Source organism: Dermacentor variabilis, chromosome 11 (assembly GCF_050947875.1).
Source record: "Dermacentor variabilis isolate Ectoservices chromosome 11, ASM5094787v1, whole genome shotgun sequence".
NCBI classification, from domain to species: Eukaryota; Metazoa; Arthropoda; class Arachnida; order Ixodida; family Ixodidae; genus Dermacentor; species Dermacentor variabilis.
Window position 1 is genome coordinate 80,396,131 of NC_134578.1, and position 25,337 is coordinate 80,421,467.

The 25,337-nt window shown below is 46.8% G+C and overlaps 1 long non-coding RNA gene across 1 annotated transcript; it reads left to right on the forward strand.

Moving 5' to 3' along the window:
• The first annotated feature begins 302 nt into the window (after window positions 1-302).
• LOC142563692 (uncharacterized) lies at window positions 303-23,502 on the forward strand. Its single transcript, XR_012824383.1, has 3 exons — window positions 303-379; window positions 8,082-8,165; window positions 23,263-23,502. It is a non-coding gene; the product is annotated as an uncharacterized LOC142563692 (long non-coding RNA).
• Window positions 23,503-25,337: the final 1,835 nt, after the last annotated feature.

The following is a 25,337-nucleotide window of genomic DNA, read 5'->3' on the forward strand; positions in this document are numbered from 1 at the left end:
AGAAGAGCGCTGTTCATTGAGTTGTCCCTCAAAATGCTACATATAATGAGGCGTGTTTCTCGTTATAGTGTTTAGAGCTTGTCTAGCAAGGTGTCCTGCGCTTGTGATGCATGACTTGAATTGTCCTGTGATGCTCTTTGTGTAATGAAACCAATGTGATACTTGTACTAAGCTTTTTCTCCACTTCACTTTTATGTATTAACTCATGTTGCTGAGCCAGATTTTTGTTCACGCGTCCCTCGTCTATGAACGTTATATTGGCTTGCACTATGCTTAAAGAAAAATATTTTACTTTATTACAGGTACCACGTTCAGGTAAACATTTCAACCAGCAAGGGAATCGATGAGGCGCCTTCGTTGTCGGCCTTTAGAAAAGACAGTAAGATGCCTGATTATGTCCTTTTGCAAAAATTAAACCTTCTATTCGCGTTCAGAGATGTACGGGGTTACCCAACTATCATGTACTCTGATTTAAATATATGCAAGTACCACGTAGCTGTACCGAACCATAATAATATTGTTTGACGTCTCGTGGGGATACTCAGATTACGTTTTCCATTCCACCTAATTAAGCAACCAGTCTTAACTAATGATCTTCTCAAATAATATATTTAGGGGAAAAGTGTCAATGAGTAAAGGGTAGATGAACATGAAACGCTCCTAATACAGCTTTCTGTTGCTCGATACGTGTACATAAAAGTTATTGCGAGCATAAAAGAAGCCCGCGCATACACGCAAAGCTACCGCAAAACTGGCCGCCCGACAAAGTATGCCTGAATTTTAATTATAATATTTGACAAGCTGAATAATGAATTCAGACTAATTATGTAAATAAGCGTAATGCAAAAAATAATCCAAATTTCTCCAAGCGATGGCAAACATTACTTTCTTTCCGGCTACGTGGCATTTGCATATCTTTATTTCTTGGCGCGTTATAGTTGGGATACCATGTTTATGAAATCAATGTTCTATTTACATGTGTCATACCATAATTTTTAATTGTTATAGAGCTCTTTTTGTTGCATTCTTTTTAATTTCTGTACGTGTTTAGCACGGAGCAAATCATCCGCTTAATTGAAATTGCAATCACCATTGTGCAAGGGCCGACGGTTTTATTGTAACGGCTTTTTCAAGAAAAGCACCTGCAGATAAGGCAGAAACTTAACCGTGGTACAGACCTGAACGATAAAAAAATAATTGTGGATGCGATACTGATACATGTTCAATTCACAATCGCTAAGGTTTTTACGTGAATAGTCGCTATCGTGGGGCTCTCAACATAACAGGTGAGTCCTAATACTTTGGGTATTGTGCAGGTATAACCCTTAGCAGCATTCAGATTAAACTACAGATATGTGTCAGCGAGAAAGCAGACTACAATTTCTTCTAAATTGAATACCTAAACCTGCCGAGAATATGCGATCTCTTGTTACACCTGTTTTGAACTTCATTGGTGCTCTCAGTGTCATAACACAGCCTATCAAGCGAGCTGGGATTTTATTAATCTTTGTCAGCTGATGATGCACCACAGGTTGACAAAGAATATGCATAGCTCCTACGTCCGTCAGTTTGAGAGATAGCGCCGTTTACCCTCCGACCATATTATGCTCGCCTGAAGATGATTAAAAAGTACTTGAGCTAAATCAAAACATTGTGTGTGTACTCACAACAACGAATGAAATCGCTGGAAAGCGTTACCCCATTTATATAGTTATGAGCTTTTTAATGCTTTCGTTTATGCGGCGAGGGTCGGCTTGGGAAACATACAAGCGCTTACATCTAAAGGGAGCTGATAGGCACTGCTAGTGCCGAGCTCGTAAACACTCGCCACCGGCGCGAGCGGTCTCATTGCCAGCAGCGCATTTTCGCTTACTCGCTATAGGGTGGTGGCCGGGCGCTTGCAGCCACATCTCACACCGTCGTCACCACGTATCGTTATCGCTGGCGAAAAGCGCTACATGCAGTTCCAGCTGAGAGGTGTTTCTGGCGCTGAGCCACTCACGCGTCCTGAGTAAAGACACGCGAAATCTCTCGCAGATCATGCATCGCCAAGGAAAATTCCCCTGTGATTTCAGCTTATCTTTGCTGGTTCTACGCCATCGCGGCTGATTACTGTTACGGCCCATTTACTAATCGTATTCCTCGATGAAATATGCTTCCTGTTTCTTATCCCAGTGCATCGTGTTGCTTTCTTGTCTCGCAAAGGTCAGCTTACAATGATGAGGCCGTGCGTGGGATCTGCTGTGGTTTTCAAATAAGTGAATATTTTAGGACAATGGCCGGCGATGCCACGAGAAGCATGCACATGGAGCGAGATATGGGACAGAATTTGAGTGATTCAGAAATTATCAGTTTAGGTGTTATTAACTTTCAATGCCATAGGCAGTATTTACTTTCGCGGATTTACACCTGAAATGTAACGTCGGCCACAGGGAGACGGGCAATAAAAGTCAACATTTTGGCAAAAGCTATTCAGCGTTAATTCAATTCGAGCAAATGAATTATGTGTCTCTTTATGCATCGACTGCTTCTTCAAACAATATATCGCTATCCAAGACATTATTCTGGACAAAAATATTATTTTTGAGCACAAGCGAAATTTCCTGGAATTCATGGTAATGTAACTCAAAAAGGAACAACAGTCAACATAGGTCAAGCGTTACCACTTGTAGACCACCAATAAAATTTTGATGTCATGCAAACACTAACAAATAAGGCATCAAATAGTGCCGGCGACAAAGAAACGCCGGCTCGGCGTACACTTGTCGGCTAGCGCTGCGGCAACAACTTATCACCGCGCTGCTGTGGGTCACATTTAAAGCGCCGGGTAAATTTTTAGTGAACTTCGCACCTGTAGCATGACTTCACCGGCAGCTGCCTGGCAGGCTGGAAGCGCCGCACTCATCGACCGATCAAACCGATCAGACAACTACCACCATCTATACTAAGGGATGATAAGTAGCTGAGGCGCGGTGCTAAGTGTGCGTAAACTCACGGCTAGGCAGGCCGGACTGTGGCCGTGATAACACTTCGGGGCCTATTTCGCTCTGGCGGCAATGTATTCCTGGATTACTTGCCGCCGCATCTACACTACGATACACTTCGTGATAAATGCAGCATGCGGTTTCTGTTCGTTTCTGGCGATGTGTCATAAACGAGTTGGTACGTCTACTTCAACGAGTCCTATATAGAGACGCACAAAATATATTGAAGATGATGCAGCACGCAAATTTTTGCTCGAGAATATGGCCTTTGAAGAAAACGTTCCTTTGAACGTTACCTATGCTTGTCGAGCACCATCGCGGCATATAGTACTTGTAGTCACACTGAAAAAGCGTTTGCCAAGCAGGTAAACGTTTCATGGGTAAGTGACTGCTGTTCAAATGTAGCTTGTGCATCTTAGGTGCAGCTGACATGCTTTGTGCCCGTTCGCTGGCCCACGTTGCACTTGCCTGCTGCGCTGCGATGAACGCTTTCACTCTGTAAGTTGGGACAGGAAATATGTGTTCGGTCCGAGTTGCTGCCGGCCCGTAATGACTGTACGACTGTTCATTGACGTCTCACTTTAAATAATGCAAAATAAACCTCCCAAGTTTTTTTCATCCCGAAGTCCGTCCTCAACTCCTACAACTGGTTGGCAGCGGTGAGATCGCCTCCGAATGCAACAACTGGTTGGCAGCGGTGAGATCGCCCTCAAATGCATCAGCTGGTGGCAGCGCTACGGATCAACCATCGTCGATAGAAATCCAGAGGAACCCGAAACAGCGAAAAAGAGCCTTCGTCCAAAGGAGTCGCCAGGAACCGGGCAGAGCGAAGAAGAGAGAGCCTTCGTCGAAAGAGGTCCTAAGAAACTGGGAGTACCGAAGAAGAGCGAGCCTTCGACCCAGGGAGTCCTGAGGGACCGGGAACAGCGGACCAATGAACCGGATGGCAGGGTGCTGCAACCGTAAGTGAGCGCGTGGTTTTTTTCCTTTTGATTCGCCAGACTCAAATCTGTGTTCATTTTGATAGTTCTGGGAATCGGGAATTTGATGCATTGTGTATTTGCACAAATTAATTAAGGAAGACAGTTCTAACCACGAGTCGGGACAGCTGCCATGGATCTTAGAAGGTTGACGAGGTTGGACTTGTTGTTGGTGTGCGACGATTTGGGAGTTGAGGCAGACGAACGGATGAAAACGCCAGGTATCATAAAGGCGATTAACGATAGTGGCAATATAGTGATAAAAGCATTCGGAGGTGATACAGGAACCACGGGAGCGTGAGCGTCGTGAACGTCGTGAACGTGAGCGTGAGCGTCGTTAACGTAAGAGTGAGCGTAAGCGTAAAGAACGCGAGAATGAACGGAAGCGTGAGCTTCAAGAACTTACTCTTAGGTGTGAGCGTCACGAACGTGAGAATGAACGCAAACGTGAGTATCAGGAACGTAAGCGTGAGTATCAGGAACGTAAGCGTGAGCGTGAGCAAAAGTATGAGAGAGAGAAGGCAGCACTGATCAAAGAGATACAGCATTGTGATCAGTTAATGGCACAGAGACAACGGCTGTCTGAGAACTCTGCAGGTAGTACAGAGCGAAAGAATGAGGAAGCATCTAGCAGATTTTCGCCAAAAGCCGACGAGAAGAGTAGTGCCTGTGAGATTGGCTGCACATTCAAAGGTGAAGGGAAAAGGCTAGCCGCTAACGAGGCCTTAGTGGCAACAGAGGCCGTTAAAGGCCACAGGGAGAGCGACGAGGTGCTGTGCCAACAGATGACTGTAGAGACAGCTAGGCCAGCTGCGAACAAATTCGCACAGTCACCGCGCGTGTGCGTCGCTTGTAGTGTTAGCGAGGTTTCTAGCGAAGAAAAGGGTACTGCTGACCCGATAGACACGAGCACCCATGTCAGGTCAGACCTGCGTGCAGAAGTGAGGTGCGAACTGGACGATGCAGTTGAGAGTACTCGAGATGGCGAGCTCCGTAGCCCACGAGAGAACAACTGCATTGTTCAGGGATCGGTGCAGCTCTCCGCCAGTCTAGGTAGCCTAGACAGGGATGATTCAGTTATTAATCATTCGGACTGTGCGCGTGAGACAGCGATCGATACCGATGGGCAGTGTGCCGATGCACAGCGTGAGCTGGGCAATGCAGTAGAGGGCAGTTCGCAAGAGTGCGAGTTGCATAACTCGTGTAAAGCCTGCTGCGTTGTTCCAGAGTCGGTTGGGCTGTCCGCCAGTCGAGGCAAAGTGAGAGTAGATTTAAATGTAAATCACTCAGACTGTGCGGGTAAGAGACCGATCCGGGCCAACGAAATGTGTACCGGCCAGCACGAGGCACGAGAAGGCGACATGAAAGCGAGTGCAAAGAGAAAGCGCCGTAAAAAGAAGAGCGATAAAGACCGAAAGACGGTACCTAATGTAGCGCCGCCAAAGATGGCGAGAAACCCAAAAGGGCAGGGCGCGAGGAAAAAGGCGCCGTCGTCACGGACGATGTTGACGCATCCAAAACGATCGAGCCACCGGTCAAAGGGGGACCGCGAAGCATGTTCTGCACGGACGCGGACAAAGGGCACGGGGCAGTTAAACTCCTCGTCGTTCCGTCGTTCTCTTCGAAGCTCAGCGTGCAGTACCAAGAAGCGCAAGGTGGCAAGACGAGACCAGGTGGGGAGTAGCGACGCGGTCAATCGAGGTCATGCTGAAAGCGGGGCGCCAGGACATAAATTGGCAGGGGACAGTGACGTCTTGGGGGAGCTGATAATGAGTTAGCCCTTTTGTTATTCCTCGGCAGCCAGAATAGCTTTAAAACCGCGACCACCTCGGGTACGACTCAAAAGTGAGTCAGTTGTAACCGTTTGAAACGGGGGAGAGGCCAAGAGCGCTTCCGTAGAAATGAAGTGTTTTGTTTTTTATTTTGAGCATCGGAAAGTTTTCGCGAATTGAGACTAGGATTTTCAGTGAGTGCATGATTTGCACCGAGAAGCGTTCTTAGTTCCATTAGCGCGTGCCCTGTGTGGACGGAAGGAAGCAGATTTATGACTGGGTTGCTCGTGTGTTGAGGGCAGCCGTATTCTGACTTCTTTGATAGGTATGCTTGGAACGAGTTATTAAAAGACGCATTATTTTAAGGGTTCTGCGGAGTGTGTAAGTCCCGCAAGTTTAATTCTTTGTTTAAGTCACTTGTCCTGTAGGACTATCAGGGAAGAAACGTGAGTAAGCGTAAATGAAAAGTTTGCCTACAACGCAAGTACGCGTTCTGTTTAGTGACCACAAGGCTAGCGCGCTTGTGATTACGTACTTGTGAGGTTGACCAGACTGTTCAGTGGCACCAATACGTGCGATAAGTACGCCACTGCGATAGGTTGGAAACATGCTGTTCGTGTAGTTAGGCCACTTAAGGTATGTTCGGCGGTTTTCATTTGCTGTTTGCAGTGACAACGACCTTTTGATTTGCAACAACAATGGTACTCTGGTCTTGTCGGCATTCGAGGAGAAATGGATAGCTGTTTGGGAAGGTGGTTGGAACTGCTTTCTCAAAATTGGGAAAATAAAAGGTCATGGTTGATTTTCACTCAGTAATAGCCTCGCGAGTCAGGGGTGAAGAGCCTGCGCTTACGCGTGGTGCAGCGCTGTGTTGTTTTGTTTGTTTGACGTACGTTCTCCAGGGCCCAGAATCCCGCCGTTCGTCAAACGAGGCTCGACACCAATACCCTGCAGGTTCTTTCAGCGTTCCTCATGGCCAGTGACTTGGCTTCACCGGCCATTCAGAACATCCTGGGCGAGGACGAGCTGTTAGCTATGGGGCTATTTCCTGAGCCTACTTCGAGTTCGCCAAACCACATCGAATCGCGCCACTGCTAAGTAAGGAATGCAGAAACACGGAAAGCACATTCCAGAGGAGCGCACGTGAAAACAAGTTGAAGGCCCCCACTTCGAAACGCCACCGGTAGCTATTCACTGCGTGACTCTTCCAGAAAGCGAGGGGATAGCCCGGCACTGTTCCAGGTAACGTGAGTGCCGAAGCCAGACGGCTGTGATGTACCGGGAAGGCCTGGCAGCGTCACACCGGCCGCCTTTGAAGAGGGCATTTGCAAGACAGCAAGGCAAGACCGCAGGGAGCCGCCGGGTGTGACACCACTGCACGGGCGCCTACCATTGGCCGAAAATGGCGTCATCTGAGCGGACTCTCCAATTGGCCGAACATGACGTGTCTTCCAGTCATCGAAGGGCTTAAAAGACGCAGACCGAGATGATTCCAGAAATCTCAGAGCATTCCCGGATTCACCTCTCTCGAACTACTGCCGCGGGCCGCAGCGTCCGAGTTGCTGCCGGCCCGTAATGACAGTACGACGGTTACTTGACTTTCATCTCACTGTATATAATGTAAAATAAAACCTCCCAAGTTTTTTTCATCCCGAAGTCCGTCCTCAACTCCTACAGGGGCTATAATACCGGGTCACAAATCGTTTCCTAGCTTTATCGCCTTCACAATGTTTGCTTCCGACCTCTACAAAAACGAGGCTCTGCCTTGTAAGTTCATCGTAATGCCCGACATACACTGATGAAGATCTATGACTTCCTTTTTTTTAGCTGGTGCAGAACATGACAGAATTGGTGTATTAACATATCGGGTGTAGGTAAAGCAGAAAATACCAGTGTTCCATTAGTCTACGTATCACTAGTAAAGTATGCTCGTAGGCGTGTTTCTAAAAGAGCTGAGCATCATTGCGTCGCACTGAGGGTTAATTATGGCAACCATACCGTTCATGTTACCAGGTCGGCTCACGTATACAGGGGTGTCCGTAAAAAGCAGGTGGTGTATAGCACCTGAAAGCTGGAATGCTGACAACTCAAGTGTTGATGCGGGATTCTTTACATGCCCTAATGAAACACTTGTGTAGCCCTGTATCGGTGCGTTGGGGCGCGATTTTAGAGTCCTCGTTCTCTTCAGTGTTGCACTAACGCTCCTAGAATTATTCACGTTGCGCACGTGGTGGTACAAGCGGCCGACATTGTTTCACATCTTCCGTCAACAAGTGCAAGTCCATGTCCGAGTCTACATACGCCATAACAAGAAGGAATTAAATTGTATTGTGCTCATCTTTCAGACCACACAGTAAGCAGAGTATACTACTTTCATTACTATGATCCAGAGGCTCAGTGTGCCGTTATCATATTCAAGGACTACTCAGGTAAGCATATGACCTAAAAAAATATTTAACTAATTGTTCAGAAATCTTCGATGGTGATTTTCAATTTAAGCGAAAAGTCTTGTGATTTTTTGAAAAGTGTTTCGTTTATTACAGAAATGATGTGCTCGAGAGGCTATATTTTTTCACGTGGAGACATTAGGTGGCGTTTGATATCTCAATGTATAATTTCACAGAGCGTAGCACCACAAGCCTGTACATTTGTAGGCATACCAGAGCCGCTGCCTGCAGCTGCTGCAGCGGGAGAGGGTAGTGGGAGAATGCATTGGCACTGAGGACTTGAGAATGGAACCTTCAGATAGCCCAAAGCTCTCACGCGATGTTCCGGGAGGCACGGCTAATCACTTACACGCACAACGATGTTTAAAAGACATGTATTAAATGGGGAGGAGTTCTTCCGCATTGACGTTTATTGCCTGTCTTTATAACTCTGCAATTTTCCTGAGTATTTAGCAAAAGTTGACTAAATACATGTTTACCCGCCGCGAGTCTCATATGCAGAACACATAGGTTTCTAAGAAACGCGTTGCGAATGAATGCTATTTTTTTCTCAAATATTTCATACTTTCTATTGGTTACCAACGTGTCCCATGTGGCAACTCGGGTGAACAAGAGAACTCGCCCTTTGTGTCGGGGTTCGATTCCGACCACTAGCCACTAACCACGAAAACGAAAGAAAGAACCAAACAAAACTACTCGCACTAAGAGGAAATTGGTAATGGTCTCTAAGCCAGTGTTTTGCTCAAGTGCAAAGTGGTTGTTTGCGGCTCTCTGGACGTTCGCGAATCGATTAGATTTTAAAGTTTTTTTTTCTGCTTCATTTCACAAAACGTTCTAAATGAAGACTGCTAAGGCATGAAGCTAGACTATGAAAAGGCCTGACGAAGGCCTTTGACAAGTTACCGTTTGCACGCTGAAAGTGCTTACGAAAGAAGGAAAAACATAGCGGTAATTTCATTGCGCCAACGAAAACGTAAAACACAGCGCCCCTTTACATCTTTTTACGACATTATCAACAATAGTATTGTATAAAAGCTTATACACGCCAATAATTACGAAGTTTTATCGCCCATTTCACCTCATACGGACAGTTCTTACTTCTAAAAAACAAAACACATTTCTAATGTTAGCTAAGCTAATCACCTTAAATAAAAACATAATATGGGCTCAGAGTGATACCAGAGAATTTTGATATATGCATACAAATATATACCGCCTAGGGATGCTACATGTATCACATGTTTCATTTTGTGCAAAATAGTTCGTTTTCGAATAAACTATCATTTATAAGTCGATGCTGTGATTGCAGATAGTCTACGTGGCTGTTGGACTTACAGGAAGAAATATTTGAACGACAATTTCGCACAAACTATATTATTTGTGCCTATTTGGTCTTTCAACATTTGCTGTAGGGCACACGTCATCGGGAAGCTGAAGCTGTCGTGTAGGAGAGGGATGTCTGCTTCGTAGCGAATATGACTAATGCTACTTTCCAGACCTGAGACCTGAAAATGATATAAAAATTACGCTGTCACTCAGCAGCGTCCGAAAAGCGTACCCTTATCAGCTGCACGTGATAGCTTTCTTTAAATTTTTAAAAGTGCAATGTGACACACTTAAAGCGTATTTCAGCGCTGTATACTGGCCATATCAAATTGAAGTAAGCCTAGACCGCAGAGAAGGCGCCCCTGCTGTCACGTCAAACCGACACACCTAGTGACGAAGTGCGTTGGATGATGGCATGGTGCGGCAAATGATATCGCGTGCGGCACAAACGCACACATTTTCCATATTACATGATTTTATCCCAAATAACTTGAATTAGGTGAATTTCTAATATTTAAAGACATGAAGCTACAATAGGATACATCCGCCTTTAAACTTGCTATATAAATAATTGCCGCTCAGGTTTTTTTTAAAGCGTTATTTAGGTTTATAGCATGGTTTTGCTGAATTTTGCTGTTATAAAGACATTCCTCTTATATAACCTTAACAGAATGTCCCATAAAATCATTGACTATGACACCACTTTCTGTATTTCGTAATTGAAAGAAGATGCAGCCACATAGTGAAGCGATAAATTGTGAAACATTATTTTGCGAATCAACCTTTTGAAGCTAAAGTTATTAGCGGTAAAGTATGTCCGCCTCGCCTAGCAACATTGCCAAAACGTCACGTTTGCTACGCTCATAGCTTTTCTATAAAGAAGACATGACTTGTGCGCCATTGCGGAACCACAACCCATTTTCTAGGGAAGCTGTTTTTTTTAGCAGTTGAAATGGAGTTAAGTTCCCTATAATTAAATAACGTGCTTTATTTGCAACACAGGCCCATATGAAACTCTGCGCGCATAAGACACATTCAAGCACTCTAATGAATTTTTACAAAACAGTAATTTATCCCCACACCTGTCTGGAAGAATGACTACCTTGAACCCGTTATCCATCCAGGTAAATCAAAACTCGCCTAGTTTAGAGACTACACGTCTTCGTTGCTAGCCGTGCTAGGAGCTTCACCGACCTAATGCCAAGATAAAAACAATATTTGATCTGTTGAGGGTAATAATGACGGAATCAGCTGTTTTGATCCAGCTCCTTTGTTTTTATGTCGGGTACGCACACTCAGGTCGCTGGAAAATTACGGAGCACATGTCAGATAAAAAAGAAAACAGGCTTCATAACCCTGGATAGTTCAAAAAAATAAATCATGAGGTTTTACATGCCAAAACCACTTTCTGATCATAAGGCACGCCGTAGTGAAGGACTCCGGAAATTTCGACCACCTGGGGTTCTTGAACGTGCACCTAAATCTAAGTAGGCGGGTGTTTTCGCATTTCGCCCCCATCGGAATGCGGCCGCCGTGGCCGGGATTCGGTCCCGCGACCTCGTGCTCAGCAGCCCAATACCATAGCCACTGAACAACCACGGCGGGTCCGAATAGTTTCTCTGAATTTACCGGAATGCTGTTTGGCCCGTGCAACCCTCTGGCAACCTTTTCAAGAAAAATTCGAGGAGGACTTAGTTATCCCTACGTGGATGAAAGCGAAAGCATTGCGACCACCACGCGATGCTTAGACATTATGCAACAACACAAGGTCATGGGTTCAAGTGCCATACTAAACTGTATTTTAATTAACACTTCCCTAATTAACTTCACCTGTATTAACAGCAAAAGCGGAAGGTTCTACTCCTGCCAAAGTTCGTGGGTTTCAGGGCCCTAACTCTATCTTAAATACCTGTGCTTTAATTGACTTCGCCTTAATTAACACCAAGGATTGCCGGTTCGACTCCCACCAAAGGTAATGGGTTCCAGTGCGTTACCTAACTCTACCTTCATTGACTATGCCTTAATTCACTTCGCCCTAATTTACAAAAAATATCGGGGGTTCCACTCCCACCAAATGGTAAGGGTACGTATCTTTTTTGGACCATAATTTGGTCACGCCGTCCGCGCCGAATTTTCCGCATGACGAGCCATTTAATGCTTTCGCATTAATATGCCCCAATCTGAGCAGCTCGAAGGGGCACAACTTTATCTGCTATGTCGATTTTATTTTCGAAAATAAATATATTGAGCCCCGTATGCATCTGTACATTGTGTGGAACATGTTCTTTACTCAGAAACTGTCTTTTTGATGATTATTGACCCCCTGTGCTCGGTAGTCTCGTAGACAAGGCACAAATCCTGCTTGTTAACCCAAAGTCGAAAGCTCTGGAAGCATTTCTTGCAGCGTGATCTGTGAGAGAGCGCTCGCGTTTTTGGGGCCTTTATTCTTGCTTCCGTGAATTCTTTGTAGGTTTCAAAGAAATCGCCACTCATATGAGAAACCTCTTGCAGAAACGCACCTGATTTCATTGGACATTTGACTATGCTCGTTCCTTTCATAAGTTTAAGTTCCCGATGACATCCTCACCAATACTTTCCTCGCTTTAGTTCTTCAGCACCCACAGGGATTCTTGTAAATTCCATTTGCATTTCTCTCTGTGCCACGGTGGTTCAGAAGGTCATGATGAGCGTGAGCCATTGATCGCTACGCGAAGCGCTCATAAGTAATGGCACTTCTAGTAAAAGTAAAAGCGCAAAAGAAGACAGGACGACGAGAAACATTAGCAAGCGCTTCAGACATGTCCTCCCTTTTGCCCTTTTATCCTTGATAGACGGTGGAATACCGCCTAACGGCAACTGCCACGCTTTTAATTTCACAGTGACAAAGTAAGAAGACGTCGCCGTAATCTTTGAGCTTTAGTGATTTTGCTCCTTGTCGTGCGACGTCTATACCCAATGATTATCGATCACCATTCCTTCTTTGTGCAAGCTCGTCAACTTCCACAATTCATATGGGCGTCTTGTGCCCTAGCCTCTCCAGCTATCCAGCTACATAAGTACAACTTCACTGTTTCTTGTCAGAGTGGCCGAACACATGGTGACGCAGACTGCCTATACAGAGTGCTTTATAGAAAGATACACTAGGACAGAGATGATCTTCACAACCTAGTCGTATCTCCGGTACCTAACATCCCCTACCTCAAGGCTTTAAGGCCGGACCAATAAAGAACAGCAAGTTGAGGGCACTCTTCAGTGCGGCCGACTCAATGACATGCAGTTACTATGCATAATAACTCAACTGCTGCACAAAGTCAAATACACCAGTGCGGTGACATGCATTCTTCTCGCTGTGCCAAAACGACTTCGGCCAGAAATTCGGCGTGCTGCGCACGACGATTGCACATCCGGTCACTTGCATACAAGTGGATGCTCTATCTTAATGAACAGCGCTTTTATTGGCCACAGATTCGGTACTAGGTTGAGTTGTATGCGACCAGCTGCACAACCTGTCAGCGTCGCAAATCTAGAATGGTTGCCACATCTGGGCTTGATCAACCTCAGATACCTCCCAGCTTCCCCACGTAGCAAATTTACACTCGTATCTTGGGTCACTTGCCTAAGCAATTTAACGGAAACCGCTGAATGAGCCTCGGTCCCATCTAGCTGGCGTGGTACAGCGAGAAGGCGTCAGCTCACGCGCTACGGCATCGATTAGATCCGCCACTTTCAGCAGTGTGTCGCTGTCCTTGCTGTATTAATACGATAGGGTCAAGGAGCTCGTGTCGCAGAAAACGCGGCGTTGGCGTCCCGCGTCGACGTTGGACGTCGCTCCGCCAAAATTAATTTCGAACCTACTTCCGAACCACGCATACCCAACCACTTGCCTAGCACCAAAGTCGCTCATACCTTGTCGTTTATTGTTTACAAAGTTATTCCTTTGAATTTTGAGAATGGCAACCCATACACAAATCTGATGTAAAGACACCCACAACCATGTCCATTATGTTAGCTTTTCTCTTACCTAAATATTAAAGGGTGAAACAATAACTGGAGATCGACCCACGCAAGAGGCCGCCTTTCTACCGGAAAGCTCGTCATCGTGCGTAGCGTTCGCAGCCAGCGTTTCACGGTAAACTTTACGGTTACGTAAGCTGCAGTTGCCGGAAAGCATGAAAAACAGTAAAGGTCCTTGAACGTTATCGCGTTCCACTCTCAAAGCGTCCTCCAAGTGTTTACTTTCCATATGAAAATCCTGTGAATATGCTGAACCCCAAGAACCTTTTGCTATACCAGGAACGCAGACGCCAGAATGTGGCCATAAAATATACACGAAACGCAACCCTTAAAGCCGATTTAAGCTGTTCTTTTTATGTTTGTAGGAGAGGTTGTTTGTCATTTTTGAACGGCCAAGAAAATCCGATAGCATACTCTTCGCGTACGTTGAGGAAAGTAGAAATTGGTTATTCGCACCTTTAAAAAATAAAGAGGCATTGGCTGTTCTTTTTGTGATAAAACGCATTCGTAAGTACATTTTCGGCCTTGAATTTAGGCTTTTTTTGGACCACCTGCTTCTGAGATGGTTGCTTGGCCATGATAAACTAATATCTGCCTGAACAGCAGCCCGCATTCAAAGATAGACGCTTTTGCTCGCAGCGTATCACTACAAGTGGCAATACCGCAAAAAGAACGCTGTGGCCAAGGCGTTCCTTTTATTCTTGCTCTTCCTATTATTATTAGGTTGCTCCTGGGTACTTTCACAAACACGCTTGATTTATTTATTATTGGCCAGCTGTCGCCTGTTACGCTGGCAATACAAGCTTCTTCGTGTCTTCAAGGCATGAGGTGCGGCCGGATTGCCAGCGAAGTACGAAGCGTCATCAAGTGCACCGCATTCTCCGCTGCCAGCTCTGGACGTTTCGGCATACTCAGTCCGGCAACATGTTACAGTATCAGTCTAGTCAGGAGCTCATAAAGACGCCCATTTCAACGCTCTAGCGGTTCACGGCACCGCAGTTACACTGTGGTGCTCGCAGTTGATGATCTTCCAGGTTAGCCGATACGAGACATACTGTTAACATGACGAAGTTTGCCTTTTTACGGTGTCATGGCCGTGAGTGAGTGAGTGAGCGAGGGAGCGAATAAACCTTTATTGGGTCCAGCAAAACGCGATAAAATGCTTACCCGGCTAATCCCACGACGAGCTCGACAGGTCTAGACTGCCGGCCCGACCGCGGGAGAACTGGACTGCCAAGATTGGGTCTTCAAAGACGGGACTTCGCAGGAGTGCGTCGCATTCTTTTTTTGAGCTTCGGGCCCAACTACCACAGTCTCAGAGCATGTGGGACAACGTAGCAGCCTCATCACAGGCCGGGCAAGAACAATTCGAGTAAATGTCAGGAGATATGCTATTAAGGGAAGCCGGATTTGGGCAGCAGTTAGTTTGCAGGGGTCCAAGCGTGACCCCCTGCGGCCTGTTTAGCTTGGAATGAGGCGGCGAGAAAACCCTTCTTTTTAAGTAAAAGAAATTACCAATTTCATTGTGCGTGATAAGAGCGTGCCTTTGTACGGGGGGAGATTCGGTCGATTCGGGGGCAGTGCGGGCGGCAAATCCACGTGTAGCCTCATGGGTGTACTCGTTGTGGTTCAGAGGAAACCCCTCGGTGGCCCCGACGTGGTGAGACAACCAAGTGATGGAGTGTGCGGAGCTGTCGCCGTGTTTGACGCCTTTAAAAATTTCAACTACTTGCCGGGTTACCAGGCCTTTATGAAATGCTCTGACGGCTGCTTTCAAATCCTTATACACCCTTTCTGTCCGGCCGTATTGCAAGCCGACTGCAATGGAAACTTGCTAGGCCACCTCGTGGTCCGTTCTTCGGACCGAGGAAGAGTTGATGACTTGGCCCAGCATGTCCGCTAGCCTTGCTGTCTCTGTACGCGAGCACGTCCACGAAGCTTGCGTCGATCATGTCCCTGTAAATTTGGTTTAGTTTCGTCGATGCTCTTGCCTTGCTACGACCTTCCTTATGCACCGGATAAACGTTGCGGGGCAACGGCGTGACGACGAGCTTCTCCCCTATTTCTCTGGAGATCTGGGTGTTGTTGTTAGCTTTCTTCTTAGTGAGGGCGAGTGCGATCTCCTCGATATTCCGTCTGCCGGCCGGCGTGCAGGACAACCGAGATAGCAGGGCCCGTTCCTGAGCCTCGGCTATCTCCTCCATGGTGTCGTGTATGCCGAGCCGGAGGAGGTCCGCGGTGTGTGTTCCGACAGGCAGCCAGAGGGCTCCGTTGATTTTTTTAATAAGGGCGTTGAGCTTGTCCCGCTCGCCTGTGAGCCAGTTGTGAATGGCCACCATGTAAGTGAAGTGACACAGCACAAAGGGGTTGATGATCGGGAGCAGGTTGTCCTCCTTGAAGCCACGATGTCTGTTCGTGACCCTTCCCAGTAGGCGAAAAGCGTTGTCGGTCTTTGCAGTGAGTTTGTGCAACGCAGCGCCGTTGCCGCCACCCGATTCGACGAACAGCCCGAGAACTCTGATGGTCTTGACCCTGGGCATCAGGTAGCTGCTACGAATGATCAGGTGAATATCGCTTTCGGAGACCAGTTTCGAGGCTTTAAGCCTGCCCCATGTGTCTTTTCTGTAAAGCAGAAGCTCGGATTTGATCGGGGAACACCTTAGTATGGTGAGTAACAGGTACTGCTCCGTGACATTTATGGCCTCTTGCATGGCGCTTTGCACTTGCCATTCCCTGTCACCGGTGCAGCAGATCGTGATGTCGTCAGCGTAGGTGATGCATTTCATACCGTCAACTTGGGCGAGCTTCCTCAAGAGGGCGACCATTCAGGTGTTGAAGAGAGTGGGCGAAAAGACTGAGCCTTGCAGCGTGCCCCGTGGGCCCAGGAGCACATCGCCTGAAACAGTCGCCTATCTGCAGGTTCACTTTCCTTCCCGTCAGGAAAGAATGGACGTAATTATATACTGGGGCCCAGCTTGAGGTCCACGACAGAGACCAGGATGTATTTGTTGAGAACGTTGTGAAACGCCTTCTCGAGGTCGAGTCCGAGCAGGTTCCTGGTGTCCCTCGTGCTGCCGTCGATGATTTGATGTTTGATCATCTTCATGGCGGCCTCCGTCGAGTGGCCGGCGCGGAATCCACTCATTTTGTCAGTCTATACGTCGTTGTCTTAGAGATATCTACCTAGTCGGTTGAGGACGATGCGCTGCGCCACCTTCTCCAGACAGTAGGTCCACTGTCCACTGTCGGAGCCTTGCCGGATTTGGGGCTCAGGATGATTTTGGCAGTCTTCCATTGTGGGAAGCTGCCGTTTCGCCACGTCTTGTTGATCTCGGTGAGGTATTCGAATAAATGGTCGGCAAGGCTCCACAGCATATTGTTGGTGTTGTGGTCAGCACTTGGCCCAGACCTGCCGTTGAGCACAAAAATAGCTTGCCTTGTTCCGCCCCGGTGTATTTTTCGTCCCACTCTGCATGGGCCGGGCCGCGGTAGTCGGGAAACCGGTATTCATCGTCACCGTGCTTTACGGATAGGTACTTCCCGATGAACTTGGCAGTACAGGGCTCGACGCCGGAAGAGGATCTGGTAGCTTTGGGCAGGGCTCTGGCGAGCGTGTGGCTCTCATTAGATATGGTGCTGCCCTCGTTCAGATGGTTTAGGATGCCCCATGACTTGCCATTAGGCATCTGCCCAACGATGGAGTCGCACACCTTGTCTCAATGCTGTTTGCCGAGGGTACAACAGTCATCTTCGATGGCTATGTTGAGGTCCGAGATATTTTTCCTCCATCTTCCGTTTAACCATTGTCCCGTCCATCGGGTGAGCAGTGACTGCTTGACCTCCATCAGGTGGGCTAGCCTGCTGTTATCTCCTCTACCTCCGGGTTGGTGACGGTCTTCTTAGTGGACGACTCCGCGTCGCTCTTGATTCGCTCCCACCAATCTTGCAGGTCTTTGGGGACGGGTGCACTTTCGTAGTCGTGCATCTTGCAAATGCGCTCCAAATCTATGGCGGGGAACTCTCTTGATTTTCTTCGGGCGACGTCGAAGCGTCTCTCGAGCACGTAATGGTCGCTACCAAAACCCAATGTGGTGTAACTCCACTCGGCTCCCTCGACGTTTGTCACGAAAGCCAGATTGGGGGTGGTGTCCCGGTTCACCGGGTTGCTGATTCGGGTCAGGGACGCCTTCTGCGTGATGAGCCTGTGGTCCATTTTGTCGGCTACCTGCCCCCTCTGTCCGTACGGGGGAGTTGAAGTCCCCAACGACGACAAGGCGATAGGTGACAGCCCGGTCGACAGACTTCTTGAGTATCGTCTTGAACTGCTGCAGGGAGTCCGTAGGATTGCTGTACATCTTGAGTATAAACAGTCTGTTCCTCCACTGGTTCATTGTCTCGTGTTGCACAGAACCTCCGCCATTACATATTCGACCTTGTAACTGGCCAGCTTCAGGCCGTGAGACAAGTGCGTAAAGCTCCTTTTAACTAACGTGCATACTCCCCGACCTCGAGAGTGCCCGGAAACAGCCCGATAACTTCGGAGGGATAAGGCAGAAACGAGTTTTACTGTAATGGTATTAACTATGGTTCGTTACGTAGCGATGCAAAATATTGCTGCAATGGAGCCCTTTTATTGGAGTACCACCTGCAGTTCTATTGCCTAATTCTGAACTATTTGGAACTATCTACGAGGAAACAAATTTTCTGTGCTACCTGCTATAAGCAAGACCGCACGTAAAGAGTGCGCCCCAGTCTGACGCGCCAGTGTGCTTCTAGCCCTGATTATGGTCCATGAAGCGTTCGGAACAAGGAGCTGCATCGGAGTTGCGGACGTAGAACGTGCGATTACTGACCCACGTTCTCACCGATCGCTGACCGATCGGTCAGAAGCAGACACAAGCTGACCGTTCGCTGACCATGCGATCAGTCAGCTTTCATTGTTTAATCTAGGTTGGACATTAGGCAGTATAATAGCAAGAGCTTGGTGGCGCAACCCACCGCCCCCCTCTAAAGGGGACGCTCATAACACCCATCCATCTATCCATCCATCCATCCAGCGCGCCAAGGACTGTCTTCGGGTCCACTGGGGCGACCTGCTCGTGTGCTAAGCCTTGCATTAACTGCTACAGGCGCTAAGCGAGAGTGGTCAACATGCTCTTGATTTCATTGGTTTGCAAACCTGATACTTCGTTACTGGAAATTGTCCTACTCTTGGGGGCCGTGGCCGAGTCGCTTGCCGGAACCAGCGCTTTTTTGGTGGTCAGCAGCGGCGCTATGGCTGAAGCACTCTGACTGATTACCAATTCATTAATCTCTGTCATTTCGCAAGTAGTCTTTTTAACCATTTCTTTTATGTCAGCGTTTTCGTACTGAAGGCGCGCTACCTAGAAGTCCCTAGCTTGCTCTGGGAGCGGGTCATGTGGGCCCCGGGAGGGTCCAGCTTCGATGCCGCCACTGACCGTATCGGCCCAGGATAGGGTCGACTGCCTCTTCCTCTGCTGGCCGACTCCGGAACCCGACTGGGCCCTGGAGAAGGAGCGGCTCCTGGATCGGCTCCTGGATCTGCCCCTGAACCCGGATCTGCCCCTAGACCTGGATCTCCCACTGTAACTGGAACGGCGTCCGGAAAGCCCGGGGGCAGCCGGCGGAGAGGGACTCCTGGATATGGTGTTCCCGTGGGTCCCGGAGGGACCGGCAATGGCGGAAGCTGTTGCTCGCTCATGGCGAAGGCTGCAGACTTGCTTCTATTGGCTCGGGATCGCTCGCCACACCTGCGTCTGATGAGCTACGGTGTCTGGTACATATGCTTACACTCCTTGGTGGCGGTGAAGTGTCCATCACTGCACAGCTTGTATTTGGGGTCCCACTTATGTTGCTCGTCCGGCTTGGCGACGCCGCATCTCATGCAGACGGCTTCTTATGAAGAGGGTTAGACGTATGCTTAATGCCCGAGCAGGCAACAGGCGTAGCACGCCTCTACTTGCTTTTGATATAAGGTACATTTGACGAGCGTACCGCCGTACGAGACGCAGTTTGGCACCTTGTAGCCGTCTAAGACAACAACCACGGTGCCCGTGCTGTTGATTCGCTTAGTCCCCAAGGCCAGAGGATTCTTCGAGTTTACGATCTTTCAGTCGAGTTCCTCCGGGCAGTCACCCGGTGCGAGGGCTGCGGATAACGCCCTTGCATGTGGATTGGGCGCCGCTTCGTACGCGTTGGCCTTGTGCTGCTGATTGCCAACGACGGTGCACTCGACCATAATGTAGCGGGTCGCGTTCTGTCTGCTGGGAATACCGATGAATACGATGTTTTGTTGAAAGTTCGGACACATCGTATTCGAGTCCCGATTCGCAGGGTTGATGCCAACCGCGTTCCGCATGGCTTCGGCCGCAACTTTCGGTCCCACCTTGCTGATGTTCAGACCTTCCCTTGGCCAGATTGATATTCGCGTCATCTTTGAGCAGTGAAGGTATCTTTCCAGCCGAAGTAATCTTGGCTTTAGCGCTGCCGCGGTCTCGACCACCCTGGGCGGCCACGTTGCCGTTTGGCTTAGCGCCGCTGGAAATTGCACTAACTCGCTCGGTGGGGGCCACATGACTCCGGAGCGCCTGGCAGCAATTGTTTGCCATCCGGAATCTTTCGAGAACTCTTCAGGAATCAGGAGCTCCCCTTCCACTTCACATTCCATCAATGCACAGTCTCCGAGTGTCCGCACAAGTGGGAAAAAAGCGGGAGTCGCAGGTGCACCTCGCCGCGCTTACCCAATTACGGTTAGGGTTAGCTTCCCAGCGGCTTGGTCCGGACGAAGAAGGGCGATAAAATCTCAAAAAGGCCATTCGCTTTCAAAAACCGGGTATCGACGTGATGGCCACAAATTTACAAGCCGGTTGGCACAAAAATCTTCGAACTGGACCCAAATTAAATCATTGAAATCATTTTCAGAAGCGGGATCTGGTTTGACATGTCTGCACTTTGCCCGCATCGTTGCGTCCCCCCCTCGTGGCCATGCTCTTGTTCCAATTGTCACAAAAGTGCTCGCACGGTCTTCGGTGTAACTTGGTGCCGCCTACTTCTTGGTGGCGGCGTGGATTCAAATCCCAGGCCCGTGAACAAGGCACAGGAGGAAAAGTTAGACAATTTCACTTGTGTGGTGCAATGTTTGGAAACTAGCAACGCTACGGTCTTGGAATCAATAAATAAGGTCTGTAACATTCATATTCGCCTTTAGCATGACTTGGATTTTCTAGCAAAGGGTGCCATTGAATGACAACCAAAAATTGAATGCGCGCCATCCGCACAGTCTCGGTTAAGGCCTAGTTTAGAAAAAAATGCAAGATAATATAGAGATCTGAAAATCGGTGTAGACGGTCGAATGTTCGTTTGGCGGTAGACAATTCGGCGGCTTCGGAGTTGCTCTTGGGCCATTTTTCTACCGATATGCATGGTGTCGTGCTAACCTCGATTGGGAGAGTGCATTGTTGTGGCCGCTTTTCGACTAGAAAGACGATACCAATCCTTGCTAACTGCTACAATGATAAAGAAGTTGAATCTGTGATATGAAACGGCTCCAGGCTCGGGAACACCGACTTCAGAATCGCTCGTGATTACTCCGAGGCTGTCCGAGTGAGGCCCCGTCACCTAAAATGGCTCTTAAATACACTGATTGGAAACTTGGTGTGTCTTTATCTAAGCATGCTGTAACACATAACGGATAAAAGGAGTTTTTAGCTTCCAAAAACTTGCTCAAGAATTTTTTCGAAAAGGCTACAATTTATCTTTACACATAATACCACAGAATCAAATTTGACCTTGGTCACAATTGTATTCGGGAAGAGGCTTAAATTATGCGCTGTTACTAAACAAAAAGTATCGCCCTCTGGAGAGCTTTTATGCGTAATTTACCGCGACTGTTGTAAATAACACACACAATATGTACTTTGCCAAAAATATAAACAAGGTTTTGTTCACCGATGACATCGTGGAATACTACTACGAGCCTGGTATACCGCATGGAATGAGGCAGAAAACAGGTTTTCAGTAAATTGCAACATCAAAACTTGAACCACAAACATTAAAGATTCCCTAAGCACTAACGTAAATGGGACTGCATTTTCACCAACTATACAATCAGTGTCACATACATTTATTTTTCAAAACAGGGAAACATATATAGTAACTCTCGTACATAAAACTTGAATAAACTAGCTTACCTTTTATTTCTGGAAAGGCTGTCATTAACTGATATCCTTAAATCTTTTCCCACGCATCTCGCATAGCGTTCCGCCTATTAGTTCAAAACTCTTTCTGCGGCCTTTAGACGCACCAGAGTAGCTTAGACGCTGTGGCAATGTGCTGCTGTGCTCAAAATAGTGGGTTCAATCACAACCATGGCGGCCGCATTTTGATGCGGATGAAATATAAAGTGCGCTGGTGTGCTTAGATTTAGGTTCATATTGAAAAACCACAGGGTGTCAAACTGATCCCGTAGTCTTTTATTATGAGATGCCTCTCATCAGATGGTGGTTACAGACGTGAAAGCTCTAAATGTCTTTTTTTTTAATTTTTTCACAGTTCGCGCAGTATCGGCGATGTTCGCAAAATAAATTCCGAAGCTCTAGAACGCTTGTTTAAGTAAATTATGTCAGGCGCACCCTTTAGCTTACACACCTAATAGTTTCGTGAGATTTCACTCATAACATCACACGTACACCCTCTCAATACAAAGCTTTTAACATCTTTGCTTCTCTCGAGGCGGTGGGTAGTCTTGTAAATCTTTTATCTGACGCCTGTAAACAGTTCTAAAAACAAGAATATACCAAATTTATTTCACCCCTAAATAAAGCCCGCAATATTTCAATTTTTTCTGCAGTTAAAACCAGGTAAGCCCAAATTCTGTATACTAATAGTCACGTGAGTTACATAGTCTCTTAAATTACCTACTTCTACAAGGTCACCGTGAAAACCGGCTTATAATGTTTTCGAGAGCTTGCAGTCACACTAACTAGTTCGTTGTGAAAACTGAACTCAACCTATTTCTATTTAGCGTCTCAATAAGTTAAATGTTGGCTTGCTGAGACAGTAGTGATGCCTAGCTGGAACCATTGAATGTAATTTTCTTCTAAAATGGAGAGCTTTTGTCGGCTCTTTCACCCGTTTTCTTTGTGGTTGGTGTTGGTTTGACAGTCGCTACCTTCAGAAAGATGCCGGTACAAATGACCTGTTCCCTTATGCAGCTGAGTTCCGAGGAGCTTTCGCTACTTAACGCCAACTAACAATAATATGCACGTCCTCTCATGCGAGAAACAAGCGGTATTTTATTGTTTAGATACTGTGATGCAGTACTCAAAAAGGTCATACCTCATCTTGCTCCACTGCCCTCTCGGTCGGTGGTCGGAGCGCACTTCGGAGAAGAGGATATAAGTTGCCTTCTATGCCTGCGGTCTTGCCCCTGGAGACCACACGCATATGGCGAGCCATTGGAAATGTATAGCCACGTGTACTCTGCTACCTGTGTGCTGTTTATCTCGCTTTACTACGGAATTTCCCATTGAAAGAAGGAAAGGTACATAAACTTTTTCACTGTAACAAATAAAAGCCCTCAAGCGCATTCCGTTAATAAAATTAATATATTTATACCTGCGGTCAGCTATTCCGTTGTGTTGAAAATCACCGTGGATGGTTCCTTTTGCAAGATTTTCAATGTTGCTCTATCGTTCCGTAATTTTCTCTTTTTATGTAGGTATCTGGAAATGTGAACTGCATACTTGGAAAGAAAAGGCTTCCTACATTTATTACGGAAACTGCCAAGTAGAATACGATTACCAGTGTCCTGGGCGGAGCAGTCACAGCGTATATCTGACGCACTGTCCGCACATTTATTGAGTGAGAGAAATGCAGCGCACAATAAATATATGATAACAGAACATGCGCTAACACGAAGTGCCAGTTTTTCTTCTTTTTTTTCTGCAATTGCTTACTTGCAGATTGGTTGCCTCAGGCTAAGGCATCGGTTGGTAAATATCGTCGGATTCAGCACAGCGTGGGAATCATATACTCTAAGCGACCTGTCGGCGACGACGAAGTTTCATGCTCGGTTAGTGTTGCTCCTCTTTCGTGCAGGTTGCGTCTTTTGACAGTTAGGATGTTCTTGAGAATTTGTTAACCATCGCTGCTCTTTTCTCAAACAATATTTATTTCCCAGCTTGCGTTGTTCTGTGGTGTCAAATGGCTGCAAATACATATCAGCAAATTGCGTTCGTGCTACAGAGACTTGACCCTATCGACGTGCACCTCTGCTATGTACTTCGGACTGCCGACAGATCTGTTGCCCCAGATATTTACTTCGATGACATTTTTCCCAATAATGCCAAATCACTTTCACGTCGTATTCTAGACAGTCTGCTACAAGATCATTCGCAGAGCCTTCACGCAAAAATAGTGATTGCAACACATGCTTCGCATGTCAAGAAAAGTCTGGTGTAGACATATTTGTCGCGACTTTTCATTGGACATTTTCTCTTCGGCTTCCGTAGTTTATACTCATCCTGCTGGCTGAATTCATGGCAGGAGTGCTAGCTCTACGCAATTTAGGCCCATCCCATACATCAGCCGTGATAGTCACTGATCAATTTTCATTGTGCTCGTCTCTTACTGCCTCTCGGGACTCCCATGTCATGAGGACGTTTCATTCATTGGTACCTGGACAGTTTAAAATTTAACGTTTGAGGGGCTACAATAAGCAGACTGTTGCACGAAGACATTTGTTGCCCTCCCCCCCTGAAAGTCCCGAGAAACGCAGGGAATCGAGGAGGAAGTGGTCTGGAGTTAATGCGGTGAGGGGATTAGAAAATGGTACTCAAACTTCCTTTTACTTTTATACAAAATTACTTAAAAAAGAGAACACAAATAGTTAAAATTAACGGTGTTCTTTCTAACTCAATGATAACAAACATTGGTGTACCTATAGGATCCATACTTGGCCCACTGTTGTGCTTATTAGATGTTAACGACCTGCCTGATTGCCTGCTTTTTTCTAACTCCATTCTTTATGCAGATGACACTACTATCTTTAGCTCTCACATCTGTGCAGGGAACCTGGTTTCTAAACTTAATACCGACTTAAACAAAGTGTTAAATTGGTGCGATATTAACCAGCACAATATAAACTCGTATAAAACAACATTTGTTTTTTTCACGTCCCACCAACGCTCATCCGCATTAATTTCTTCGCTCTACCTTGGTAATAATCTTATCGCGCTTTGTACTTCCTGTAACTACTTGGGTGCAGAACTTGACTCTAACCTTAATTTTCATCAACACACAGCCAACGTTAGGTGGATGGCAACATGTTGAATAAGGAGACTTTTAAAAGCTCAATATGTATTTAACCAGGAAACACTACTCTCTTTATACTACTCATTTATCCATTCGCATATAAAATATTGCATTGCATGCTGGGACAATACGTATCTTATCCATTTACAATCATTACAAGCACTACAAAACCAGGCTGTTAGAATAATTGCATTTAGTCCTAACCACTTCAATTCCAAACAGTTTTTGCATAACTATAATATTCCTACTGTGGACGAACTTATTAACTTTAGTCTTGGTACGTGTTTATACCGACAACTAGATAACGCTTACCGCAACAGTCTCATACCTCAATCTTGTCTAATGAATACTAATCTTACGCGATTCGCACTAAACAATAACTTTATTCTTGCCAAGGTACGCCCACATTATGGTAAGCAGAGTGTCCACTTTTCGTCCGTTTCTTTCTTGAACACACTACCTCCAACTATTAAGTCATGT